Source organism: Tetrao urogallus (genome assembly GCF_951394365.1).
Source record: "Tetrao urogallus genome assembly, chromosome: 2".
In the NCBI taxonomy this organism is placed as follows: domain Eukaryota; kingdom Metazoa; phylum Chordata; class Aves; order Galliformes; family Phasianidae; genus Tetrao; species Tetrao urogallus.
The window spans coordinates 90,439,006-90,449,686 of record NC_136814.1 but is presented as its reverse complement, the minus strand read 5'-3'; positions in this window follow the sequence as shown (position 1 = coordinate 90,449,686).

Genomic DNA, 10,681 nt, shown 5'->3' with positions numbered 1-10,681 from the left:
GATTTAGCATGAGTTTCCTCTAGAAGGCCAGTTCTTTATCTTCTCACTCCTTGTTCAAATTCATAAACGAAATTACCTAGAAGGCAGAGTGTAGTAATTCTAATTTACATTGACTCATATTTGGGCAAGCTTAAGTAGTAAAAAAGCAATTCCTTTTATTTGAGTTCTGCATTTAGACTCTTAAAAAGATCACATAAGTTATCAGTCACCACATGACCCTAATATTTTAATCCATTGTCTTCCATGTGCTGTTTTTCTTATCCTTATCTGAAACATCAGCTCTACCATTAAGCTTAAATCCTCCAAATACTTAGGACTGTGCTCAGTTTTGGGCTCATGAAGAAATCCACTCTGCATTCCCAACACAAGTATGCATACAGAACTGACTATGTACCTTCTTGGGTGTCTTTCTTAGTTTTCGCAAAGGTGTTTGTTCTTGTTTTCAATTTCTGATGTTTCATGTTTGTTGTTTTTTTTTTCTTTTTTTTTTTCTTCTTTTTTCCCCTGGATAGCCTGGTCTAGTATTAGATATGGAGGTTGGTAGCCCTGCCTGTGAGAGGGGGCTTGGAGCTTGATGATCCTTGAGGTCCCTTCCAACTCAAGCCATTCTATGGTTCTATGATTCTATAATTCTTTTAAGCTCTTAGACATTGGTGTGAAATTGTGGCTTTAATTGGATCGCTAAAAATAGGCCCAGTTGACTTTGAGAGGGCACTAGTCCAGATTTTCCTATTTGTTTTTGAGACATCAAGGCAGAGTTGAGCATTAAAATGCTCTTCTATCTTTTTTTCTGCTGATCTGTTCTGCAGACGTCATGCTCACAAATTTATTATTTCCTTTTAAAGTAATTACACACATCTAATCAAATTTTCCAGAGTAAAAAGTTGACATCCACAGAACTGCCCAGGATGAAAAACAAACAAAAAACAAACAAACAAAAAAAGCCCCAACAAACAAAGCCACTCAAATGGGAAGTTTCTTCCTCTAACCAGCTGCTTTGCCATGTTTTCTTAAGCTGTGTGGAGAGGAGGGCTATGAAATCTTGTTTGAGAATCTTCTTGAATAGTATTTAACATGCTACAAACATCTTTATTGATGTAATTATGAGGAAGATTTGATTATTTTGCTTCTAAGCTCTGATCCCATCTTCCTTAGGGGAAACAAATAAAGCAGGAAAAAAAAATAAAGAAAAAAAAAACAACACAAGAGAAGTAATAGAAAATGCAACCTTTGTCTCTGACTCTCATAGAAGCCAAGCTGTTTTGAAAGCAAAAGCCAGACAACATGGCTTTAGCAGCTATTTCATCAGCTGGCAAAATATTATGCCACTGGAAATGTCATTTCTCCTGTGCTCTTTTCGTCCAGGCTCTCACCCAGTGGAGGACTGGGTGGAGTTGCCGACTGAACCAGACTCTCAGGAGACAGAAAGCAAGAATGAGAAAGGTAAGAAACAGGGAGGTGACCATACCACGGTAACTGTTGGAGATTATTGCCACCAAGCTAAGTTTCACCATTTCCCAGTAATGTCAGGTATGCATGATAAGTCTCAGAAACATCCTTCTCCTCCAGCAGTGGCTCATACTTGGCCATTTAATGGCGAAAGCTGTCTTCACAGCTCTCTGCCAGTGCATAGCACAGGCTCTAGAGCATCCATATAACCTTTCCTGGATTCCTGTTCCACTTTAGCAGCGTTTTTTGCTGGAAGGTGGTTGTGCCAGAGTCCTAGGCTGGAGTTCATCTCATGAAATTTTTAACATCCAGATGTGTAAACTGATATTCTCAATTTCTAATCAGTGTGGAGAAATCCTGCATATTTTTGCAATTCTCACCTTACTTTTCTTAGCTGTTTACTGTAGGCATCAAGCTATAACTACAGCAAAGCTCATAAAAGTGAAGCACTGCCACTGTTACGTGCTCAGAACTGTAGGGGAGGTAAGTTCAGCAACTAGTGGGAACAGCTCAGGGATGGCAAGACTTACTTCATGCTTTCCCCATACACTTTCTAGTGGCTCCATAGCAATATTTTAAGCTAAAACACATGTAGTATGTATGAGAGAATACATATTGTGATACAATACAGTTTTCTGAATGAATACAGTACTTGAGTTCTGCAAGTCTTCGCAGTGTCCAATCTTACTGAAATAAAATATTTATGTTGCACTCTCCTGTACACACATTAATCATGCAAAAACTGTTCCAAAGCAGATTGCCGATGATTGCATTCTTAATTTTTTGGAACTGAAGTGTAATTCCTAATTAAAGCAAATTGTAAAATACATGCCAGAAAACCACCTAAAACGGTCTAGCTTTATTTTTACACTCTTGGATGACTATTTTAAGCCTTTTCATTTTGAAAGGGAGCTCCAACCCTACAAGGGGCAAGAAGTCTTCAGTTTCTAGCCAAACTCAGTTCTTACTGATAGAAATAAGGCTTGGAAAGAAAACCAATTCAATTTAAAATACTGACATGTAAACGAAAGCTGTTTCTGGCTTGGCATATTACTTATTCAGTCTGGCCCTTTGTCCAAAGAAAATGTGTGAGGGAAAAAAGCAAATGCTTCTGAAAAATCCACTTATTAAAAAAAATTGACAGCTAGTTGAAATACCAAAAGTTTTACAGGAAGCAGATTCAGTGCATGGAAATGCATACTAAATTAATTTATGCTCTTTCATTGCAATTTATTACAGAGATTTTGTGTCTCCAGGGGTGGAATAGCAAAACCAGAAGACTAGAATTGATGACAAAGATTGTTAGACATGGAAACACATTCTTATGAAGGTAGATCAATACAATACTTCAAAATGGAAACAAATAAGAGGAAATTGAATTGCATGCAGAAAAATACTGAAAAGGTACTGAAATAGAATTGCCTTTTCTCACCAGAAATAAACCAGAAGCTAACATTTATTTAATCAAAAGGTAACACATTTATAACTGACAAAAGGAAACATATTTTTCAACTGTGTAAATGCACACTGTGAACTCATTTCCAAAGAACGTCATTCCTTCCAGAAACAGGAAGTTTGTGAGGGTAACAAGAACATCAGGTAACACAAGTAGAAACCAAAATATCTAACACGATGCCTAAACTTTGATTTCAGGAAATATGCTGTTTTTAAGAAGCTATGTGATAAGAGAGTTTTCGTATGAGAGTATACTCCATTATTTTCTACTGCAGGATTTCCTGCTGTAATGTAAATCAAATTGACATTAACCTCTATTGGGCTATTGGAAATAAGCTATTAGGGAATAGACTGATTAAGTATATGGCTGCCTGACCTCACTGTTATTATTTCCAAAAGGTTTTCCTAAGCACAAAAGAGATAGCACATAATAACCTGAAATAGTTCTGTTCTCTGCAGTACGTGCATCGGATGGAAAGTACACTCAGAGGACTGCAAGTGCTAAAATTTCATTGTCTACAAGAAACAAATGTCATAACATTAAAAGGGCGCATTTCATCATTTTTGAGATATTGTATTTTTGTATTGTTTCATTCAGAAAGAATTTTTCAAAAAATCTAGTTCATTTACAATTTTGAATTATCAAAAGCTGTTGAGAATGGAAAGTTATAAGACTGACTCTGAAATACTGAAGCCACAGAGTGCAGTACTTATGAAAGGTAATATCCAGACTCACACCAGAATAGCAAAAATAATCAGACATCATCAACCTCTAAATGACTCAAATAAGTTTGCAATAGAATTAGTAGAGTTAAAGAAACTTCCCCAGAACATTATTTAGCTGACAGTAAGACTTTGGTTGCAAAGTTAAGCCTGTTGTACCTGAAATATCATAGAGCAGATATACCAGCAATCTAAACAGGCAAGGCGCTCTCTGACAAATAGACCTTCCAACCATTATCTGACAAAACAAGGCATACTGTGGTAAAAAGGGGCTCTGATTTTCCTACACACGGCTGTTTACCAATGCAGCTGCTTTGGCCACAATTGACATCTCCACATTATGGCGCTATGGTAAGATCCAGAATCATGGAATTAAAGAATCATTCAGGTTGGAATGATTACCTTAAGGTCATTGAGTTGAACCACTGACCTGACTCTACCAAATCCATTACTAAGCCATGTCACTTAGCATCCACATGTCTCTTACATATTTCCATGCATGGTGATTCCACCAACTCCCTGCGCATCACCTTGAGTGCCACATACAAAGGGATGATCCCTTCACTGATTCTGCTGGCCACACCATTTCCACTGCAGGCCAGTATTCCATTGGCCTTCTCAGCCACCTGGGCATGCTGCTGGCTCATGTTCTTATACAGCTGCTTGGGGTTGTTATGATCCATATGGCAGAGGCGACCACCGCTTTCTTTGGGGAACTAAATTTTTGCTACACTGTTGATCCAAATCAGAGGCATAAGGCTTCTGATGAATGTAGAGCTCACCTCCATATTCTCTTCGTTTGGAACGCTGTGAGGACAGTTCTCAAAAAATACCTGAAAAGACAGAACAAAAGTGATTGGCAAAGGATAATACTCCAGAAACATTGCAGTTCAACATTTCTTGTGCCAGTGGATAACAAAGGAAGCTACTCTTTGTAGAGGAAGAATCTCAAGGCACCTGCATATGACTCTCCTGGGGCCAATTATTCTGCAAATATTTCTCAGTGATGCAGCGAGCATATAAGTTTTCACTAGACCATGCAGGAAGGAGCTAAATTTTTTTAATTAAGTCCTGCTTAAATTCTGGTAGCTGTCATTCTGCCTAAAAGGTGCTAAAAGGAGCCAGGTGCTAGCCCAACCGTAACCAAACTTTCAAGCCATCTAAGCAGAGAAAGGGCTAGGGGAAAAAAAAGAAGTGTGAGAATAAAAAGCTATTCCAGGGGACAAGAAAGGTTACAGACTCAAAAAGAGACAGGGCAGCAGAGCAGAGCACCTCTCACCATCCATCATCATTCCTGGAATGTGCTTGGGCAAGCTATGGGTGCTGCTCACAAGATCTCTCCCAGTTTACATGAGAAGATGGGGGACTGGAAGCAAGTGATAGAATTCTCAGAGTTCCCTTGACTGTGCTTGTTTCTCTTGGTGTCTTGAATGGCCACTTTGGAGAGGAGACTGATGTGCTTACTGTCCCTTGTATTACAAACATCTTAGGTAATCATTAATGAAAATGTGGTTGAAGAGTATGTATTCTTTAATCTAGGAAGGACTGAAATGCTGTTGTGCATCAAGAAGGCCTGCTTTTTTCTGTCAAATGTGATTTAATGCAGAATTTTGTTTACTTTTAACTTCTGTTCTATCCTGACATTTAAAATGTTCCTTATTTGCTGTAGTAATAATGGGCTTCTGATGTGAGAAAACAAATTGCATGCTTCCTTTACAGAGCAGCTTCAGTGCAATGATCTGAAAGTACTCACATATATTAGTGAATTAATCCTGACAATGTACTTCTCAAACGGCATCTTCATAACTGGAAACTGCATCTTATCTTTTTTGCTTCTTTTGCAAAGTTTACTATTACTGGAATCAAACAACAAATCATAATTAATAACGAAGTTCTATATGTGCTGGAAGGCAAAATACACAGATTTTTTTCCAGCAAGCTTTGTCAAATCATTTACAAAACAAACATAAATTTCCTGACTTTGCATTCTTGCTGTTTATTTACTAACCTACTTTATTTTTCAGTACTGCATCTACACTTGCAAGTACTGTTTCCAAACTGTCAATAAGAAGTCATGGATTGTATATCCAATCCGGAAATACATTTATTTCAGTGACTGAGAACACAAATTATTCCCACAATGCAACCTCCTGCAGTCACAGAAGCTTTTATGCAACGTGCAGCAGAGGAGGAGCATGATGTTTTCTCATTTATGTTTATCCTAACAGCCTCTCTGTTCCACAGTGTCCTGTTCCTTTGAAGCAATTGTCCCCTTGGATCAGTGTGATTCAAAACCTTCATATTTGAGAAATCCTTACTTTCTCCAGTCCTAGCCCAGATTGCAAGCAGGCAGGCATTGTGGACATTGCCTCTCATAAATTGCGAAGACTCTTAAATACTGTGCTTCTGTCTGGAAGGAAAGATAGAGCATGAATCTCCTCACCCTGGAGAGTGGGCAATGTGTAAGGCTGTTTATGGTGCATCTGTAGGAAAAAACACATTATGAGCAAAATAGAATAGATGCAGACCCAGAGAATTAGAAGCAATATTGCTGAAAGACGAGCATCTTTCTTGAACAGTAAAGGGATACTTTCATTAGGAGGACAAAAGTCCATTTGCCCCAGCATCCTGTCTCTGACAATTGTGTTTATGAAAACAAACAAGGCACAGAGCAAGTTCAAGGTGATACTTCCCCTGGCATATCCTGCCAGCATCAACTTCCTATGCTAGTGGCCGTACCAGCATCTTTAGTTTTAATAAAATCTGATGGACTTTTCTTCTATTGTTGTATTTGACTTCATACGGCAATGTATAAGAAATTTTTTGTTTGTTTTTTTTTGTTTGTTTGTTTTTGTTTTTAATTAATGGGAAGAAAAAAAAAGTAATAATGCAAAAATTTAAGCAACAGAACAAATAAAATGATGGGAAAGATAATATGGGACAGTAATATCCAACAAAAATCTAGTCACAATCCTGCTGGTGGTGTAATGCCATCTGCTGTAACAAGTCCCACTGTGTTGCTGCAGTCAGATTCCTCTGAGCTGCACACGTAGCCAGAGTGCCCAGCGCTCAGGTGTGCCTTTGCTCCGTCTTCAGAGCAAGGCTTTCAGAGGAGGAGATTTAACTTCCTATCACTGGCAGAGGATGAAAGTCTAGCCCAAACTCTACTAAGCATTTCACATTTCATTGTCATGGTAAAATAGGGGTATGTAGTCCCTTTTCCTTCAAATGCTCTATAAGTAGTCTACGAGTATGAGAATGCCAGAGGAATAGCAAGTCCAGAATTGGAGATAAATACTCAGTTTCTAATTTATGGCAGTACAGAATTATGTGCAGTATAGAGGCATATATGGAGGTATAGAATTTTTGTTAAAATAAATTTTTGTTAAAATAGAATTTTTGTTAAATAAAACAATGTAGTGAAAAATGTAGAGAAAAAATACATTGGAAAATGGTACAAAATACAAGATAAGCAACAACACTGAGGCAGTTGCGTGACAGATGGAGTTACAGATATGGCTTATAAAATTATACCCATATAATTTTCACTCCATTCTGTAACGTAAGACTTGTCACTCAGAACAGTTCAAAATTCAAAATCGCTTTAAAGCAAGTTATTATAACCTCAGTAAAACCACGTGTGAATCTCCTATTTTGAATCAAGCATTTAAATTAGTTTTGCTTACTATACTTTGAAAGTCTTTGAAAAGTAGATTAAATTATATTTGCTCTCAGATGCGTAGGCTTACTATTAATTTGACTTTATTTAGTTCTCTCTGTTTCTAAAGAAAAATATGCAAAATTAAATTAAAGAGTACTTGAAGAGTAAGAGTACAGGAGTAAAGGGAGTTTTCTTAATGCACTCCAGAGACACACCTGTAGTTAATTCAGATCACTTTCCTGAGTGCTTCTACATAATCAAGGCTGAAGTGACACCCAAATGTGGGAAAGTGCTGAAAGTGCAGCTTTAGATAATGATAGAGTAAGGAAGAGATCTATAAATATTTCTACAGAAGTCATTACTCAATTTTGCTTATTAATTAGTTTTCTAATAAAGTATGCAGAAACTGGTGGCGTTTACCTAAATTTTCCTAGAGCAAGAGCCATTCCTATTAATTTTTTCCACTTCCATGAGAATGTATGTTACCATGCACAGATGGAGTTTATTTTGATTTCTGTGCTTAGATCGACTTACTGAAATCTTGGCCTTGTTGAAGTGGCTGATAAAAGTTTTCACTGACTTTAGCAGAGGTGTATTTTAATTCACAATAACACGATACAAAAGGGAGACTAAAAAAAGCCCTACATTTCTACAGTCTGGGAACATCAATTTAATCTAAACTGATATTTTAGCGGATTAACTCTTGGTAAAAATTTCTCTGTGGATAGATCAAGTCGTGTTTAATTTGAGGTTTTCTAACCTGTTAATAAAAATACCGATGATGGATCCAAGTATTTTTATTGTCCCCTATTCTTTTGAGATCAATATTAAAAATGAGGATTTTTTTTTTTTTTCTCAGAGTTCACAATGGGAAGATTCACTTCATCTGCTTCAAAAACTACTTAAAATGAGTGATTTTTTTCCTCTCCATTCCCTCTCAATCATAGCAGTGATATCAGATGCATAATATGAAAGAAGAGATGGCTTTTGTCCCATTTCTTCTGACAGAGTCTTACCTAAAATGGTTCTGAACGAATAAATGAAATGAAGGACATCGAATTCAACAGGTGTCAGGCCAGGTGCCTAAATTCTATGACTCTAAAATTCACATTATTTGAACTTATGTCCACCTGAACAATTCAAAAAACTCTCCAATGGTACTGAAAAAAAGCCTGTCCAAGCTCTGAGGCGCCTCTTACTTGATCTCAAGCTGAGTCCCACAGCTGGAGCTCCAGCCCTCTGAAAAGTCCTGGTCCAGTCTGCTGGCAGATTTGGTTTTTCCATATGTTGCTGTAGATGTGAAAAGTAGTCAGGTGTAGAGTTTGAAGTGGAGCATTCTAGCCATGACATTTTCATTAAAGTTAGTCCTTGCAGACCAGCTTATACAAGGAATTCAATGGATTTTCTACATACTTTATCCAACTGTGCAGATAATCTACACTTAGGAAATCTAGATGGCAGTTTATGTGGTTTAATCCCAGCAGATTTGCCTGCCTCTAACTTCATCTTCATTGAAAATAGTTTTCTTGCAGTTTAATTTTTCCAAAGCCTGGACTCAAATTCAAGGTGCTCCCAAAACTTTCAGTTTTTCAGCAGTTGCTGTCCATCACTGTTCGCAGTGCACCAGCATGTAAATCAAGTGCAGATCACCAAGGAAACTGGAAATCTGATTCCTTACGCCTTTCTTAGTATATCTCCAGTGAGACATAGATCTACGAAATCTCTGTCTTCCACTTTTTTATGTCACCTAAAATATTAGCTCCAAATAAATTTTTCCCCAAGTGCTGCCATAGTTAAAATAAAGGTCTGCTGTAAGGCTGGTGCATATAGGTGGGCTGTAGTTACACTGTGAAGGATTACAGTGGTTTGTGTGACTGCCTTATTCTGAATGTAGGTCAGACAAAACAGACAGCATCCCTTATGTTTAGAGGTAAGGGGATATAAAGCTTGCTTCAGACACAAGGGTTTATTCCATCCACGAATTCAGTTTAGGCTAAAGCTGGAGAGATTTATGCCAGCTGAGAATTTGCTTATGTGTAAGAAGCCTATTTCAATTCAGAGAGTTCATAGACTTTAGTGAATGCTTCAATTAGAAGACTTTATCTTCTGTGGAGAAATTCACATACTTTCTTCTCATAAGAATTTTGAAACTTAAATTCGCATACTTTTCATTAAATTTCAAATAATGTAATTCTTTAATGGATTTCCCATTCTTTTGAATGTTGATGAATCTATGTATTCACATGTTACACTTTCATGTAAAATCACTTAATTCTTTGCAATCCCACTGTATTCTTCTCCTGGCTTTATCAGTCCCAATGTGTATTTGGCATACAAACTTTTGCTTTTAAAATCATGATAATTTACCACAATTTTCAATTGCTCAACATCTTTCATCTGTTGTTAGCAACAAAAAGCAAAAGACCTGTCAGTTACTTGGGACTGAGACATTTGAATACTTCAGAGTGTTGTAGATAAATATAAAAGCTGATAAGTTTACCTTTCCTCTGAGGACAAATGTTTTTATGTACAAATGCCATTTTGAATAATTCCCCATTGTCTGTGGTGTTACTGCATAGTGCCATAATCTCATAATCCTGCTTCTGCAAGCATGCTTTTAAATCTTCATGCTAGATTTGGCAATTGGTCTGTTGCTTTTGAGGGTAAGCAACACAATCAGTCATCCTACATTTTGCTCTTACAAAAAATCCAGTAAGTAAAGTTTCCTTTAAATTTCAAAGCAAATAACATCTGGTTTAGTCATCCTGTGCAAGGATGAGTTCAGCAGCACAGGAGCCTGCTCTTGATCTGTTCTGCCACTGCCTTTAAAGGCAAATATTGAACTGTTTCAGATGGTGTAGGATAACTCAGCTATCTAGTCACCAAATTAATCAATTTATACATAGCACTCTTCTTTTGATTTATTCTTAAAGAAGGGCTTGGCACTTTAATGTAATACTGCACCACATCCTTCTTGTGTAAGCTGATGAAGCCCAGCGGTGAGGTCATTTCAGCAAGAATCAAGCATATCTCACTGACCTAGTTTGCAAGCTGCATACCTGTTGCACAGCTGGAACCTACTGTACTACCCGGAAGATCAACTAAAGATCACTAAAGCATATACTTTAAGCACCAAAGTCCCTATGCACAAGACCTGGAAGCTCCCTGTGCTGCAGGCATCCCACTTGCCTGGATTTGACAGCTGCCAGATGAGAGGAGGCGCAGCAGCTGGGTGCTGAGAAGGAAATCATCTTATTTCTGCTAAGCTTCCTCAAAAAAGCTTTGATTGTCTGGCATACAGTAGGTTTTTTCAGTGTTGCTGCAGTGATACAGCAAGGGTGATGGCATCTTCTGTTTACAAAGTGGCCCACAGCAGAGGGCTGTGGCTGGGAT